At 48.1% G+C, this 17885-nt stretch overlaps 1 protein-coding gene across 3 annotated transcripts in view; it reads left to right on the top strand.

Annotated features, from left to right (window-relative positions):
* Nucleotides 1-1005: 1005 nt before the first annotated feature.
* PLXNB1 (plexin B1) overlaps nucleotides 1006-17885 on the top strand; it is an 81516-nt gene continuing 64636 nt past the window's right edge. For all 3 annotated transcript variants that reach the window (XM_082060213.1, XM_082060214.1, XM_082060212.1), the window contains exon 1: nucleotides 1006-1069. The gene's annotated coding sequence lies outside the window, so the exon portion shown is untranslated. The remainder of the gene's footprint in view (nucleotides 1070-17885) is intronic.

Genomic DNA, 17885 nt, shown 5'->3' with positions numbered 1-17885 from the left:
TACAGGATGATTCCTAAATAAGTAGAAACTGGTTTTGCTATCAGATTTTGCTCGCTGTGTGTGCTGCACCGCTGTCAATTCCCACTCACCCACACCTCTTGGCTGAAGACAAAGGCTTGTCGAACCAAAGTTACATTGCTATGAAATTCAGAGAAGAGAAATGCTGCGATTTCTTCCAGAATTATAGAACAGTTTGGGTTGAAGGGACCTCCCCAGCTCCCCCAGTGGCCCCCCTGCCATGAGCAGGGACATCTTCACCAGCTCAGGTTGCTCAGAGCCCCGTCCAGCCTGGCCTGGGATGTCTCCAGGGACGGTTCATCCACCACCTCTCTGGCCAACCTGGGCCAGGCTCTCACTGCTCTCAGGGGCAACAATTTCTTCCTCATGTCTGCCCTGAATCTCCCTCCTTTAGTTTAAAACCATCGCCCCTTGTCCTATCACAACAGGCCCTGATAAAAAGTCTGTCCCCAAATATATATAGTATACATATGGAATACATAGTTTTTAGTCCAGATCTCAACACTGGCTGCAAACACCTCTGCAGCAGCAGTTTGCCCGGCTGGCACCTGCCACTTCTTTTGGCGGCAGCACCCAGAACGCCCGCCGCAGCCAGGTCCCTCACCAGGCCTCGTACGGCAACGGCTTCGTGCTGACTCGTCCAGCGCAGCGGCTCGTTGTCCCGAGGCGGCAGCGGCCCCTGGTCCGCCAAGCGCTTGGGCTGACGCCCCTTGGAGCGGGGAGCGCGGCCCGGACCCGTCTCCGGCTCCCGCGGCGCTGAGGGGGCCGCGGCCACGCCCCGCCGGCGGCAGCCAATGGGATCTCGCCACTGGCCGCGAGCGTGGGGGCGGGCCTGCCCGCCCCTATCGGGTGGGGCGGCCGGGAAGGCGTGGCCTCTGAGGGGCGGCCGGCTGCTATTGGAGGAGCCGGGCCTGGAGGGGCGTGGCGGCGAGGGGGCGCGTGCCCCCGCGGGGCGGGGTGCGGTGGGCGCGCGGCGGGGGCGGGCCCGCGGTTCGGTGCGGGATCGCTGCTCGGCGGCGGCGGGAGCGCAGCGGGGCGGCCGCCGCGGCAGGTGAGTGGCGGCGGGGATGAGGGTCCTGCGGCGCGGGGGGCAAGAGCTGCCGCCGCCTCCTGCCCTGCCTGGGGGGCGCTGGCGGCGCGTTACCGGGGGTCAGCGGCCGGCGGCAGGTGCCGCCCGGGGGCCGCGCTTTGTCTGTGTATGGGGGGATGGGCGCGGCCCCTCTGGAGCGGCGGGGCCGCGGCTCAGCGAGGCTTCCCGGGCGGGGCGAGCCGGGGGGGCTCCGGTGGGCAGGGTAACCCCCGAGCCCGGAGCCGCCCCCGCTGGGCAGCGGGCGGCGGTGAAGCGGGGTTGCTGAGCGGGGAGTGCCGGGTTAGCGGGACCGGCTGCGGCCACCGCGACCTTGGCAGCGTTCGGAGCGGCGGGGGCGGCACCGGGCGGGTGGCGGGGCCAGGGCCGGGCAGCCCTTCAGACACGGCCGGAGACCGCCCGGTCCTCGCCGCGCTCTTGGGAGTGCAACACTCAGTGTGAAACGTGGAAAATATTACGCGTGGGTCTTTAATTGATGCTCAAATAAGGGATTGTGAAAGAGCTTTTCACCTGTGCCGTGCGGTTGTGGGGCCAGTGCTGGAGTGTTGTGTTCGGGTGTGATGTGGATGAGGTTTTCAAAGACTGCTGAGAAGTCTTTAATGCAGCCAGAAGTTATTCGGGGACTTGGTTATTTGAGGAGCTCATGATAACTTTTTAATCAGCAAAAATCAGATAAATGACTCGAGTGTCTTCAGGGAGCAGCCTCGTACCAGGGTTTGAGGGTGGGTAGTGAATGGTACAGCAGTAAATAATTGCTGGAGTCAGGCAATGTTTAAAAAAAAATAGCATTACAAGTCAGTGTCATCATATTCCTGAAACTTCATCCTCAGAGGCAGCAATGACTGCCTTTACAGAAAGCAAAGTTGCTTAATAATTTAATCTGTTTTGCTACCTTAAAAATGCATTTAAATTATTAACTTGGGTGAGACTGTCTTGTCTGCCTTTTTCACTCTGTTCAATGATTTTTCCAGCAACAGCAAAAAATGTTAGAAGGTGGCTTTCTGAGAAACACAATACCTTTAACTTCAGGAAGGCCATGTGTTCACCTTTCCCCCTCAGCACTGATTTTACTGTCTGTACTGAAAGCGGGTGGTTAAGTCCTGTTGTTCTGGAGAGCTCATTTTCCACCTTGAACACATTCCTTTTCAACAGTTTGCAGCAAGTGTTTGGGCCCCCCGAGCAGGTGTGTTTTCTGTTACATCGGTGCAATTTGAGATCTTTCTTTTCTCAAACCTAAACTTTCTGTGGCTGCTGCTTTATCTCAAGGCAGCAGCCTGGAACAGGAGTAGTCCTGAGAGAATATCCGCACTGCTGCGGGACCTGCAAAGAAAGGGGCTGCAATTCTGAGTGTTGTAAAACAGCGGGGTCAGTATTTTACTAAACAAGGGGTTTATTCTGTGTACAGTGGAGTGCTGACTGAGGTCTGCTCCTTTCTGGTCTCACTTCTTGAAGGGGGGTCACAGGAGTCCTGTGTGACGCCTTGCACATAAAATGCAGAAATTGATGAGCGTTACATTAACGATGTGTCTGTGTGTGACGTTGGGAGCTGAGCCAGTGATGGAGGCACTCGAGAAAGCCGATGCGCTGAGCTGTTGTGCTGCGTGGTTTTGCATTCTAATGGGGAAACTGGTGTTTCCCCGTGATTGTTACAAACCATGCATGGAATTGCAGGGTTTTTAATAGGGTCACTTTGAGAGACCGGGAATAGCGAGCAGAATTCCAGGAGAAGAAAGCAAGCAGGTTATGGACAGAGAAGAATCTGGCAGGGAAGGTGACTCGTCGGTAATGTGGTGCTGGGCAGACTGTTTCCATGCTCGTCCACACCTGTGTGTAGCAGAACTGGAATCTGCAAGCCAGGAACTTGCCCCGAATTGAGATTTGGCTAGAAAGCATTGAACACAGCGTGGTCATATATGGAATTTTCTCTTTAAATTTCTTCCAACATGTGAAAAGAGTTAGGTTAGTAATACGATTAGCGATATTTAATAAGATTAAAATTACCGGCATAACTCCCTTGAGGAAGGTGGGCGCAGACTGTCAGCAGCTGACAGCTCCCAGACTCCGCTTGCTTTTCAGAAAAGAAACGTTCTGTCCTCGTGGGCTGACAGCTCAGGTGTTGCTTTACCTTTCCATCCGCCAACAGCATCGTATTCCCGGCGGGGCCACGGGATGTTCCCATATAAGGGCAGAGGGAATAGCTGAGAGCGGGTTGCGAGGAGCGCGGAGCCGTTCCCTTCGCGGCGGTGCCAGGCTCCATGCAAAGCTGGGCTGTTCCTGCGAGCGCTGCTGCTGGCACGCTTGGGCTTTCCTGGCAGCGAGGGCTGGACGAAGCTGGAAAGCGAGTGTTGCTGCCGAGGGTGGCCCCGTGTGCCTGGACAGCCTGCCTGCCAAACAGGCGGTGCCAGCTGTACCTCGGGTGTGCACCGGGGGAAGAACAACCCACCCAGCTTCAACTGCAACAAAAGCAACTGCCCTTGCTGTCTTCCACTGTTGCTGTTTGCTTTCTGGAGAGGTTCATGTAGCCGGTGTTGAGTACAGGGGGACATGGTAGCTTTTTCAGTAGAAGTGCTTTATGCATTACTGTCACCAGAGGAGGGAGAAAAGTGGATGAAGGGGACTTTGGAAGAAGGTGGACCAGCCACTTCCCGCAAACGCGTGGTATTTTTTCTGGTAAAAGCTTTACCTCTGAATCAGTCAGATTCATGTTATTTCTCTTCTGTCACCTTCCTCTCTGTCTCAGTCCTTCCTGCTGCCTCTCAAAGCAAACTCACAAGGATTTCAGTTTTTCCTCCTCCCTGGCGGCCTCTCCATCTGGGTGTTTGTTTGTTTGTAGCTGTTGGGTTTTTTTCCCCTGAAACTTCAAATTGGCTGTTGTAGCCAAGTTCTGAGCTGAACCCTCCCAATCTTGCATAAGGGCATCCTGGAGGAAGATTATAGGACTTTGATTCATCCCAGCTCGCAGGCTGTGCAGGGTGGTAGCAGTCAGAGGAGGCATGAGCCTGCCTGCTGGAGTGGAAGAATTAGCCCTCCAGATACGAGCCGGTTTCAGGAAGCAGAGGTTGGACCGGTGCCCTTCTCGCTCACCTGGATCGTCAGTGAAATGTCTTTGTGCTCCGAGTGCTGGAAAGCTGGTGCATTCTTCTGACTCCCCTTTGCATTCCCCACAGTCTGTTAAAGCCCTGGATTTGATTCGCATTTATTTGCGGCTCTCGTGAGTATCTGGTTGCAAGATTACTGTATCTGCAAGGATTCATCTTCTGCTGTTCATCAAAGCCACAGGAGGGCTGCTTCTGCCTTTGTGGGAATGTGCCAGCTGGTCTTTCATTGTGCTGGTATCATTTTCCTCATGCTGTTATCAGCAGCATCTTTAATAGCCTGATGGTTTTGATGATGTATTTAGGGAAGATTCATATTGATCATTACTTAAGCATTGTCTGATTTGGTCTTGGCGCTGGAATAAAATTCTTAGAAAATTCTTGCATGTGTTTTCCAGGGACAAGTGTTTGAGATGTCAGGAGCATGAGCACGCTCTGGAGACATTATTGTGTTGTTCCAGGAGGCAGAGTAGGTGCTTAATTAAATCGGGAAACAGTAATCTCGTGTCTTCATTCCAGCGCTGACGTGAGAGCCCAAAGACCTTACCCCTCAGCACACTAAGTCTAGGAAGTCTCTAAAAACCATTTAGAGGGATTTTTGTGAACTAGAAACACATAGGGTCTGCCCGCATGCTATGGTTTGCTATGGTGATAATCAAAATGTGCCCCTGGCCTGGGTTGGAGTTGCTGGAGCTCAGACTTGCTAAGCTGCAAAGGTGCAAAAACACGACGCAGGATGTTTCGACCTGTACGGACACGCAGCCTCGACTCGTGGAGGAACCACAGGGCTTTGCTCTGATCTCTTCACGGCTCTGCTTTTTCTCCCCAGCTGCTTGAGTAATAAATGTGGAGGACTTGTTTTCGCTGCTAATAATTCTTTTTAGCCAAGTAGTAACTAAGACACCGGAGCTATTTTGAGGTTGCAGGAAGCAATTTAGGTCTCCTTTTCTTTAAGTAGAAGTAAGCACTGCCTTCCAGTGTGTGGGGTGGGGGGAGAAGAAGAAACAAATGGTCTCAGTTTAGGTGGATTTGATTTTTTTTTTTTATTTTTTTTTTAGAATGATTTCTAACATTCTACATTTAATGTCAGAATTTTGCTTTCAAATCCTGCCTGCCACCCCCAAGAAAGAAAAGCAGGGGGGGAATGATGTAGAAAAGAACTTTGTGTTAGCGTGGTCTGATAAGAAAACTTTAGATGGTGATCAAAATGTGAGGTGAGTCTTCAAATGATAGAGATCCCAGGGAAGTTCCCAGATGCCAGACTTTAATAGCATGTGAACTTTAGTTATTTACTTGCAGTATAAACACTGCGAGTACTGTGAGGAACACTTATCCTACGCCTGGCAAACGTGTGAGATTTCTCATTGCTTTTGGCTTTGAAGTTTAACTACAGAACAGTGTGGGGCTGGTGGGTTGAGTTTCCCCAGCCTCTGCTCTCTAAATTCCTGCAGCTTCATAGCTACTACCTTTTAGGAAATGATAGTTCCTCTTGCTTCTTGAAGTATCTGAATGTTGTAATTTTATCTTGCTACTTGTATCTGTTCCCGTTCCATCTCATGTGGAAAGTCTTTTGTCCCTATGTCAGAGGGGCTGTAGGTGGATCTTTGTCCTGGGTGTTAGTTTAGCTGGGCTGCTGCTTCTATATCGGGGGCTGGAGCTGAGGAATTGTGTGAGTGTTTGCTCCAAATACCCACCTACAATATGTGGTGAGCCATGGGGTTACACAGCTGTAAGGATTAACTAAATGATTACTGTTGCTAGTGAGCATTATATCTGCAGGTGCAGAGAATTTCGAGTCATCACCATTTTCATTCTCTTCTGCACTGTTCCTTAATTCTGAATTTAAAGGCAGTGCTGCCTTTAGAGCCTCCGGGTTCCAGTGAAAAAGCATGCGTGTCGGCTCGTTTCAGCACAAAGTAGTATTGCCTGTCAACTGGGTTGCAACAATGGATTCATGCTGCCGGTGAAGTTACCAGGAGATCAATATGGTGTTTCTTGTGGTCTTTTTTTGGGTCCTGCCCTTTCCTGCAGCTCTGTTATGGCAGGAGAGTAGTTGTGCCTGGAACTGTACAGGTGGAGAATTTGATTGCATTCAAGCATTGGTATATGCTGATGCAACTAGTTTTCTGACTAAATTGCATGTTGTGCTGTAAACAGAATGGGTATATTTGACATCTTACTCTATTATAATAACTCTGAAAATTACTACGTACAAGTAGCATTTTCAGTGTAAGGCTTCTGCCCATGTATGCCTCTTTCAAAATTCTTTTTGTTTCAGTCTCTGTTCCTTGAGCTCTGCTGTACCGCAGCGATTCACGGTTCAGTTAGGTGACCTCCCTGTTCTTTGTGAGGAGCCCTAAGAGTTGCAGCGCAGCCTGTTTCCCCTCTCTGACCCCCACTCCTGAGTGATGTGCACTCTTGAATCCCTCTGTTGCTTACAGAAATCCCTCTGTGCCCCAGAGGTCTGATACACTGCGGAGTCTCTGGGCTCTCTAACCTCCATAAGACCTGCCAGGCTCTGGGAACAGCTGGCCAAGCAAATGCTCGAGAGTGTGCTCCTACAGTGCCCTGCAAGTGCTCCGTGCTCAGGTGGAAGCCCTTCAGGTGACAAGAATGTGCAGCACAGGAACCAGGGCTCCTGAGAGGCTCCTGTACCTGCCAGACCAGGCTTTGTCAGAACTAATGTTGAATCTGGTGTAGGGTTTTGGATGCCTTGGAGATAATGGCTCTGAAGAAACTCTCTCTTTAGCACTTTCAGCTTTGATCCCAAGACTTTTTGCATCAACGTAGCCTTCTTAAAACACCTGAGAGAGCAATTCTGTTAGTGAATTACCTAAAAGTAAATTATCTTATGTGAGAGCTTTTCCATAACTCTTCTGGCCTCATCTGTCTGCTGTGTTCTACACACCAGAGTCATGAGCAATTCTCACCTGTCCTACACTGTCTCCTACCTTCAGTGTGGTCACAAGTGAGACCTCTGGTGCAAATGCAGTTCCTGGACTTGTGAATCCCGCTGCCATCAATGTTTTGATCCTTATTGAGATACTGCTCAACTTCTTGCATGCAGCTTGCAGTCCATTGCTGAATGATTCCGCCCAAGAGCATGGTAAAACAGGAGTGCAGATTAATTAATTGCATGGGAGCTGTGTGTGCCGCTGTGGGAAACAGAGGAGTAGTAATAGGGGGCTCTGTTTATTTGCAAACTCTTTTTAGCTAGTTTAGCATTTTTGAGGGAAATTACTGAAATGAGACTTCAGAAATGCTGAAGGACCTAGGGAGAGTAAGGCATTGGTGAATTGGCGTTCTGATCCTTGCTTAGCTGAAACGTATTTGGGTTTGTATTTCATAGAATCATTTCCATTAGAAGAGACCCTCAGGGTCACTGAGTCCAACCATAACCTAACCCTAGCACTACACCATGTCCCTAAGAACCTTGTCTAAACACCTTTTAAACCCCTCCAGGGATGGTGACTGCACCACTGCCCTGGGCAGCCTGTTCCAATGCCTGACAGCCCTTTCCGGGAAGAATTTTTTCCTAATATCCAATCTAAACCTCCCCTGGTGCAACTTGAGGCCATTTCCTCTCATCCTATCACTTGTTACTTGGGAGAAGAGACCAACCCCCTCCATGCTCCAACCTCCTTCCAGGCAGTTGCAGACAGCGATAAGGTCTCCCCTCAGCTCCTGTTCTCCAGGCTGAACAGCCCCAGTTCCTGCCAACCTGCAACTGTTGAGAGAGATTTAAGGCAAAGATCGCAAAGGCTTTTTGCTGCTTGGCCTGCGTGTCAGTGGAGCTTTCTTGTGGCTACAATGAGGAGATGTGGTTCCCTTGCACGACTGTGACTTCAGGGGCACCACTGTCCCTGTGGTGGGTGGCGCTGACTCTCTTACTGATTCTTTGTTTCCTCAGCCTAGATTTTTCCTGTCTTTTGGGGGTGTACAAGCAGCAAATATTCTCCAGATGTGTTAACAGCCAACAGAGGTGCATGTGCACTGACAAGATGGCCTTGGGTAAATTGCTGAGAAGGCAGAGCAGTCCCGGTGGCACTGCCATCCCCTGGTGACACCGAGCTCCTTGGCCACTGTAACAGGCGGTTGGAGTCCCCATGCTGGAGTTGTGCTCTGTGCCCAGCGCTGCTGAGGTGATGTAGAGCTAAAGGAGCAGTGAGGAAGAGCAGCTGTCCTGCAGGCGCTGTTCCTGTTCTCTGCAGTACCGAGGGGGCAGCGACCTGCGAGGTCACTCTCCACATCCGCAGAGATGGGCAGCAGGGGCTGTGTGTGCCGGCACTGTGGCCGTATGAGCAGCTGCGCAGGAACAGATGAAAGAGCCATTTAGCCTGTTTTGCTCTTTCTGGGCTTGGGACAGTCACGTCTCTGTCCTCATAGTGCCCGAGTCCCCATGGCCCTTCTCAACGCTGACCTGATTTGCAGGAGAAGGGAAAGCTGGTGTCAGTGGCTCAGCCAAGCACTACAAATCCAAAGGCTTCTGGGGTAGCTTTGACAACCACGCTTTCCTCCTTATTGTATTTTAAAACTATTCCTGTGTGTTGTGGTAACAGTACTGTGTTCTGGATACTTAAACCTTGTAAATGCATTTTCTGTCCACAAAACACAGAACGCCTACTTGCCCTCGGTGGTCTGGTATATACAGGATGGTGGCATCATGAAGGTTTCCTTAACAACCCATATTGAGACTGGCCACTGTTCCATAATGCGTAACTGGGCTTCACAACACTATGGAGAGTTGTCTCTGTTGGAGTCTGTGAGCGAAGGTTGTAAAGAGTAGGAGGAGTAGGTGAGCTGATGGCTGCATTGCAAACTCCTGTTATTTTGGAGCTAAGCATTCAAATACATCTACAGCACCCCACCATCACGGACCTGCTACAGCCACAGCTCTTGTGGGGTATCTATGGATGTCAAACTCATTAGCTACAGACAAATAACAAGTAAGTAGTGTTTACCTTCCGGATGACGACAGGGATGGGCATCCTGCTGGGAGGAAGCTGCACGCTGGCGTTCTGCTCACACAGCCCCAATAAATTGGAACATTTCTGGTTAAGTGGTTTTGTAGTTTGATGTTCTGCTGCTGCTGAGGGGTTTGTGTCTGTGCCTGGCACAGGTGTTTAGCAGCAGCATGTGAGTCCCAGGATGGTGCTGCACTGAGCAAAGCTCTTGTGGGAGAGTGAGCTGTGCGGTTTCATCCTTTTCCTTTGCCTGAATTGCCTCCTGAATGTTTGAAAGGCTGTGCATCTGTTCACATTCCTCCCAGTGCTGCCAGCACAGTGTCATCCGAACGGGTGCCGCAGCGACAATTACAGGCTGCGTGTTCTCTGCAGCCTGCCAGAGCCTGTTGGATCATCAAAACACAAATGGCACCTGCCCGTTCAGCTCCAGGACTGTAATCTGCATCCCCAAGTGCACCGGGTAGGAAGCACCAGAAGGCACAAGGTCCTAATGGTGGAACTTTGCCTGAAATGCAATGAGTTTATTTTAAGCAGGTAGAAATCATAAGCATGCAGCGATTCACGAGGGAAATAGTTTCAACAAATATAAACTCATGGGGGATCCTTGTTATTCCACTAATAAAGAACACATCTCAAAACTCTTTTCTGCGTAGAGAAACCCTTAAACTTTTTGTGCTTATGGAACGGTTATGTCTGTGCTGGGAACTGTCTTCTGTGATGCTGCTTCTCTTGTGGTAGGATTGAAATAGAACTGTTATTGTACAAATTGGTGCTGATTTCTTTACCACTCACGGGCCTATAGGAAGGTCTGTATCGTGTGTTTGTCTTCAGGCTGCTCTTCTGTGTGTGCTCTGAGAAGTCATGTCCCTTTGGCCTGTTCTGGATAGAAGGGTGAAAAGCCCCAGTGTGGAAAGGAGAATTGATCTCTTGGGAACTGCAAGGAAAATGAACCAAGGAGTATTACAGAACTTCTATTCTAAGGGAGCAAACCACTTCCTTTCAAATGAAGACTCTGTTTGCATGTGTTCATTCCCATTGTTTTTTGTGGGATGGAAAGGTCACTCTGTCTCTGTCTAAACTATGAAAAAAATCAATGGTCTAATCAATTTCTAAAGTAGATTTAGTCAAAATGACTACTGTGGTGTGGCTTGGGCTGTGATGTGTGAAGGTGTCCCAAAAAGCTGGTAGAAAAGTCAATGCAGAACATCACTGCAAATAAACTTAGAGAATTTGTTGGGGAATTTCCTATCCCCTTCACTATGTCCACAGGGTGTTTTTTTTTTCCCCTTGCCCAGTCCCAGCGTGTTTTCCTCCTACTGAAAGAATAGATTGCTGAGAGCAGATCAACAAAAGCAGTCACGCAGTTCACTTGAGCAGTCATGCATAAATATGAGCAGCTTTTCTGCTGCTAAAAGCCATGGGCAGCCCTCCCTGCCGCCGCTTTTCCACAGGCTCATGTTCTGCTTCTTGGAGCTTTGTTGAGGACCTCACCCAAGAGGACAGTGTCCCTGACAGACAGGCAGGTATTAGTATTGCTGGCAAGTAAGTGTCTTGCTTTGAAAATAGCAAGTTAAGGATCGATAGAAGCCACATGTCTCATTCTACACTATTCCCTTGGCATTATTTTGTTTTGAGCGGTATGATGGGCAGAGCCCTTCCTGCTGTCACATCGACCTGCCCCAAACCTCGGCCTGTCCTCCTGCCTGCACACACAGCGTGACCTCTCTGCCTCGTGCTCTTTGGGATCTTACATGTGTGTTTGACGTATAACACAAAATGAGAACTGTCACTAAATGGAAATGCTGGTTGGGGGTGGAAGCTCAATGGGCCTCCTGCTAGAACAGAAGTAGTAGGAGGTACTAGTCCTCATGATATGAAGTGTCTGGTTAATATCTACAAGGGATTAACGCTTTTTATGCAGTGATCTTGAATAACTTGGGTCTTCAGGGAAACTGAGGTGGGTGGTTATTGGTTTTGATGTATACTTGAGAGGATATACACCTCTGAAGGGTTCAACTGTGTTAATAGTAAGAAAGAGCAGCTGGAAAGAACCAGGTGAGAACACGGCAGCAGGTGATTATGTTCATGTAATGTGTTTCTTGGGATGTTTGAACTGGAACTGTACAATGGTATGAATAATTGATCTGTGCCAACATCAACAGCGTACCTCATAATTATTTAATTAAAAAAAAAAAGGCTGAGGCATCTGAAATCATGGATTACTAGGGACATGTTGGAAAGCAGTATTCCTAGTGGGTGTCTTCAGCGAGCATCAGTGCTATACTCTGCACTGTTCAGTAGGTCCTCAGTGTTCTGGAAGTAAAACTAAAGCCACTGCTAATGTTGATTCAGCAGAGAAGCAGGCATTGCTGAGGGCAAACTCAAAACCGTGGCTGGAAGTGACAGATCTGTTGGGATTTTCTTTCTTGGAGATGCTGAATAGCATGTAAATCTTTGACGGAATGGGGATCAGGTAGTGAAGTTTTCCATAAAGCTTTTGGAGAAATGATTAAGTGATGACTAAGAAAGATACAAGCTCCTTAGGTGCAGCAAAGTCAGATAATTGACTGTTAGCTGACTGATAGGATCTTTGCAGGCTGTGAGTTCTGCAGCTCCTCCGTTATGCTGTAAAACGGGTCTAGTGAAATAACATCCATTTGATACGGGCAAGTATAGACTTCTGTGTGCCAGAGATGCTGATCATTCACCGATTGTGTGTTTCACCAAAGCAGTGACCCTGAAGAAGGGGGAGGAGGTGGGGGGCATGGCAGTCAAATTAATATTTAAATAAAGAAAAGTTGTTCAAGCACTCAAGAAAGCACCTTGTAATGAGAGAGTGATAGGACTGATCTGCTGATGGCCAGAAAAGCTGTGGAGAGGTGACTTGGTTAAAGCACATGCATAATTGACTCTGAGGAGCTACTCTTTAATCCAGCAGAGAAGGAATTAATGGCTCAAGGCAGAAGGCAAACAAATAAGAAATTAGACTGGCCTTGCTGCCAGAAAGAGTGATGGAGCCGCTGGAGCAAACCACTAGGAGAGCGGGGAACTCATGTTCCGACCTCCAGAGGCTGCTCGGCTGGATGCCGTAAACCAGCACATCTCCCAGCACCACTTAATGCGTTTTGGGGCGGCGAGAGTGGGTGACCTGGACCAGCGCCCGGGTGGTGGGCAGGAAGGTGGAGTGGTCTCACCTTCAATTATGTGACTCTGGTCCTGCTGTGATTGATTTCTGGTTTTCTGTGCTCTAGAAATAACCCCAAGACTAATGCAGTTGTGTTTCTCATCGCTTTGTTTTTTTCCTCCCAAGTTTTGTTCATGTCTAAATGTTTTATGCGGTGTAAGTGCCACATCCTGGATATGAGGAATCTTGTTCATGACAGGAGTGTTCGCTTGAGATTTGTACTTCAGGTGTCTCATAAGAATTAAATCTTTATATTTCTCACATTTTTTTCATTGTTATGTTGATCTTTCTATCTGACCTGTCTTGTGGTACTTATTTTACTGATTAAGCTTTCTAGGAAAGTAGAGTTTCATTAAGCAGTTGGTGTGTAAACCCATGCACATCAAGGAACAGTGGTAAATTCCAGTTGCGTTTAAGTAATTTCAGTTACTTTCATTAGTCTTCTCTTGTACTCATTGTGAAAATCCTGTACAAGAAGTAAATCTGATTAATCTTGTAGTTTAGTTTATGATTGTTTCGGAATAACTTGCAATTGTTTCCAGGATGGAAACTAACTTAGAGTTTTAAAGACCAGACAAATCATTGAGCTCATTCACTGTGATGCTGTGTAAAGCAAGGCAGAGGGTTTCCCTGAATTTAAACTAAACACCCGACTTGAGCTGCACGTTAATAAAGAGAAGAATGCGAGTGATGGAGAGCTTGCCATACCAAATACATTTTAAGATATCTCTGAGAAAAGAGGTTTGGAAAACAGACCTTGGTCTGTTCATTCCAGAAACTTGCAATTAGCAAATTATTAACTTTGTTCACAATGGGTTAACTAATGTGGTACTTGTTCTGTTTGGCTTCTGATTGACTCTAACAGCCAACATCAGCAATCTCTGTCCTGTGCTGGATTGTGAAGTCTGCTAATTAACACATTAGCTTCACGTTGCTGCTGCCAATGTTTGCACTGAAGAACTTCGCTTTTTTTTGGCCATATGGATGGGTGGGAATATCAAGATGATATTGTGGCTCTGTGCTCATTCATGTGTGATGCTTTGTGCTCTGTTTTTCCCAAGACATCTAATCAGGCTCGGGGCTGAACCGTGCCTTTTCGAAGAATCTTTAACTGAAAGGTCAAAATACGCACAAGGCTTGGAGACAAGTCTCACTGTCTCGCTCCCCAGCCCCCTCCATCCTTTGTGTCTGTCTCTCTCCACATACACATATGTCAGAGTCCTTCACCCAACACATTCATCAGCGAGTCCTTTCTTGAGACCGAGGTTTTCTAAATGCTGGGCTGCCACTTGGGGGTCTTCCCAAGGAGCACACGGTTCTGCAGGCTGCATCTCCGCACCAATCTGAGTTTATTTGTTGGGGATGATCCTGGCACTCACCTGCTGACAGGTCTGCTGGTTTTCCACCAGTTACCCACGTGTGGGGAGACCAGGATTTCCCTTGGAGGAAATAGTTGCTTATAGTGGTTCTTCAAGGGAGCGGGGAGGAAGAGATGCTTTATGGTGGTCCCCAAGTGAGGACTCCAGGTGATGCCCTGGGAGCTGAAGCCTTGGGTTTGTGGTACAGATGAGGTCTGATGTACGTGGGATTCGTTCACGCTGATCCCATCCGTGCACTGAGGGCTCACCCTGCACACCCCTGTGGGACAGCAGAACCATTGGGAGTGGGAGATGCTGAAATCTCCGGCTCTCAGTGTGCATCGGAGGAAGATGCCTTTGTTTTGGTAAATTAGCTTTATTTTGAAGGTATTTATGCGTTTGTGCCCATTGTAAGAGCATTTGAGGCAGTCAGCTCTTTTGCTTTTTTACTGTTGCTGTTTCAGGCCTGCCTTGGCTACTCGCTAAGTGCAACTGAAAATGGGGTATTGAAGCAGCCCTTGTAGGTTTTTTTGTATGCAATCTAGCAAATGTTAGTGCTGGAAGTTGGACTCTCGCTGCTGTTTGTCTGGTAACATTGGCCTCTGTTGTTTCCTTGTGCTGCTTTTGAAAAAATACTGTTTTGGTTTCTCTCTGAGATGTGGTTGGCCCATAAATGTATGCCAACCCACCTAATAATTCTTCTTGAAAATCCTTCATCAGGTCTTTTCTGTTATGTAGTTTAAAAAGAAGGAGAAAAAAAAAAAACCAACCCAAACACCTCCCTTTAACCCTGGAAACAGCAGTCGTCTTGTTCTGCTGAGCTGACTGCTGCTCATACTGATCAGCGCTGTTTCCTTTGTCTTCGTTTATTTTAGAGTTAAGCTATAAGCTGTTTAAAACTGGGCTATTTTTGTTCTGGACTTTTGCAGGATTTTTTTACATGCGTCTCCTAAATGCTTTAAAAAAAAATGCTTTTAAAGGCAAAACTACCATCACGACAGGGGCAAGATGGTCATTGCTCCAAAAATGAAGTTTTGTGGGTTTGCTCGATAAAATGTTTTGGCAAGCACGTGCCTGCACGGAGGAATGTGTAGGTCATGGCCATCCTGGGTTTTTAAGTTGGATTGCCTCTTGCCAGCCAGATGCCCGATGGTCTCCACCTCCTCTCTCCATTCCTCTTTTGACAGTAGCTGTGGGGGCTCAGCAGGAGCTTTGCTGCCGGGTTTGCTTTAGCTGGGGAGGTGTTTGCCTTCGCTGCACAATTCCAGCTGCCGAGGAAACCTGGAGCGGCCGTGTTGATTTATTAGGGCACAGGAATTTACTAAGGAGCTGGGAGTGATGGAAGGGATCCTGCCTGATGCACCGTGAAGCCGCCTTGTTTCTTTTCACAGCAATGCAAAGCAGGAATTCCCCAAAGCAAGGTAAGAAAAACAGCAGATCGCTGCTTTGGAGAGCACCAAAGTGAGACTTTGGTGAGGTTTCCCTGGCGTGGAATCAAGGAGGTGGATGGTAGCTTCAATTCTAAGAGTGCAATTTTAAGTGAGTTTTTTGGTGGGAGACAATCCTGTGAACTGCCCGACCAGAGCGTTTGTGTGCTTTTGGTTTGTGTTAATAGAGCTGGCATTCCTGAGCTCCTGACTAGGGCTTTTTTCTGGGACTTGGCTGTGGGCCATCGAAATGTTTTGCACTTGAAAGAAGCAAGTTTCAACCTCTTTGGATTTGCAGACTTCTAAACATTTTCCTATAGAGATAGGGCAGTGGATTTGCTTTTTTAATTATCTTTGCAGACAACAAAATTCAATGGACTACAAGTTAAAATCACCGACACAGTGTCTTCCCTGTAGTGAGTTCACTCCAACACCTTCACCTCTCTGTAATTTGCCCCAGCCATCTGACATGCACCCCTTATTTTCCTTTCTTGTCTGGCATGCACACACAAATACATATTTCTTTCTTTTGAGATTTTAGTGGCTGTTGCCTCAGCTGATCTGAACCCAAAACCTCGTAAAACGTTGGGTGTTTGTACAGGGTGGGGTGGACAGCCGGTCATTGTGTGTTGCTCAGGTATTTGGTAGTTGCAGAGTAGGTTGTGTTCATGGGGCATCAGTGCTGAGAAGGAATTTCCTTTCCTGGCTGAGGTAGAAAGACCGTCCACGTACAGCTTTCTTCCTTTGCTTTAGCATTCCTTGGGGTTGTTTCCTATTTTACAAATGCATCTTTTGAGAACTGCCAGGAAAATGTCTCTCTCAAATGGAAATGGAAATTTCGGAGCTCACAGCGCTGAAAACCTTTGGGTCTGTGCTCACTGAGTGAAAAGAGGATTACCAACCGGCCATTCTTCAGCGTGCAAAGCGGTGGAGCAAAGTCTGCAGAGACTCTCCGAAAGTTATTGGCTTTCCTCAGCAAGGGTGCTTGTGAATAGAATTGAATGGGGCTGGTCCCGTCCTCCTTAGCAAGTACAGAGAACAGTGAGGCTTTGAACTCGGTAGATGCTTGAATAAAATGAGAAACGTCCATGTCTTGCAAACAAGCCTAGAGCCAGCATTCCTGTGTTGCTGTAAATAAAAGAATTAATAGGTTTGTGACTGCGTTTGGGCCTGATAGAAAGCAGGGTAAGGGAGGCAATGCTGATTTTTCTAGAACCATTTGAAGGGTTCAGAATGAGGATGGTTTGCTGGAGTAGATGCAGATGGCTTCTTTTCACTGGGGATTGTAAAACCTGCCATAGTGTAAACTGCATCTCAACAGAGAGATGTGAGACAAGGCTTGCACATCCCTTTCCTCCTAATTACCGCAGCTCAGCTGCTGCTGTCTCTTACCCTTACACATCTGAAAGGTGACAATGACAATGTCTTGAATGGCAAAGTAATTGCAGGAAGATGCCTTTTTTTTTTTATTTCAGCTGTAGTCTGGAACAAAGAAGTTACTCAACCAATAGGCAAGAATATTCTCATGAAAAATTGTCGTCCTAGAAACCGCCCTTCGTGAGGGAACCGGAATTTTTGTAGATCTCGACAGCTTGTCTCTGGAGTGACCGCAGGTAGAACAGCAGCCAGTTTCACCCCCTTTCCCACACTGGCAGCCTTGGGAACATCCACCACAGCAGCAGCACTTCCATTTTTGCTGCACCGAATTGCCTTTGTACACACCGCCTTTTCCAGAAGACAGAACACTCTTCTCACCTGTTCTGGCCAAAATATCCAGTAATATTTTCATAGCAGTTACTTTAGTTGCCAAAACCCCGATTTTCAGATCCTCATCAGTCATGGCACACACACAAAACCAGAGAAAAGATAGTTTTGAGTATGACCTTCTCTTAAAGGAAGAGAGGCTTGAGAGGAGGAGGACAGTGCTGTAGTTGCGACTGCATTCAGTGGTACAGACGGAGCAACGGCAGCTCCCAGCTGGGCTGCCGGTGACAGTTTTGGTGTTTCCCTGTAAAAATCTCTTGCAGGTTGTGGTTCCTCATGGTGATCTCGCTGGGTAGCTACGCACTCATTCCATCTCACCCATCACCCTGCTCAGTTTCATTGTGTACTTCTAGATCTGTTTTAACAAACAGCTTTGTGAAAGCTTCTCTTCCTGCCTCCCCTCAGGTTCTGTTGGGCTCAGGAGAGCGTGCTGGCAGCCCAGCCTTGCCAGGCACAGTTTTAGTGCCCTCTTTTGCTTCTGTCCCTTTACCCTTGGAGCCACCCCTGGAGGAGCAGGCAGGACTGATCTGATCAGGTGCTGTGCAATGGGCTGACAGGATTCCTCTCAGCTGGGAAACAACATGGCAGAGAAAAAGCAAAACAGTGCTGGAAACCATTGCTTTTTTTTAGCTGAGAGGAGAACATCCTTCATACCTGGCCTGCTCCCCATCATATAGCATTTTCACTCACAGCATCAGGGCATCCAGGCTGGTGCAGATCTGAAGGAGCAACTTATATTAAGAGGTTATTCTGCAATGTTATTTGCCTTGTTTCTGGAGAGCTTTCCCTTCTTTAAGTCTTCAGCTGCTTCCGTCTCTTTCCTCTTGTAAGGTGTTTCATCGAGTACGCTGCTTGCAACTCTGTTGGACCCTACAGCTCTTGAATTCCCCCTTGTAGCAGCCAGCTCCCTCGGTCTTTTCACAAATCGGGAATAAAAGTTGAAGCGAGGGGATGCCTGTCCATTTGTATCAGCCTGGGAAACGGTGGA

This window comes from Streptopelia decaocto (genome assembly GCF_964273445.1).
Source record: "Streptopelia decaocto genome assembly, chromosome: 8".
NCBI classification, from domain to species: domain Eukaryota; kingdom Metazoa; phylum Chordata; class Aves; order Columbiformes; family Columbidae; genus Streptopelia; species Streptopelia decaocto.
This window is presented reverse-complemented; position numbering and strand designations above follow the sequence as displayed.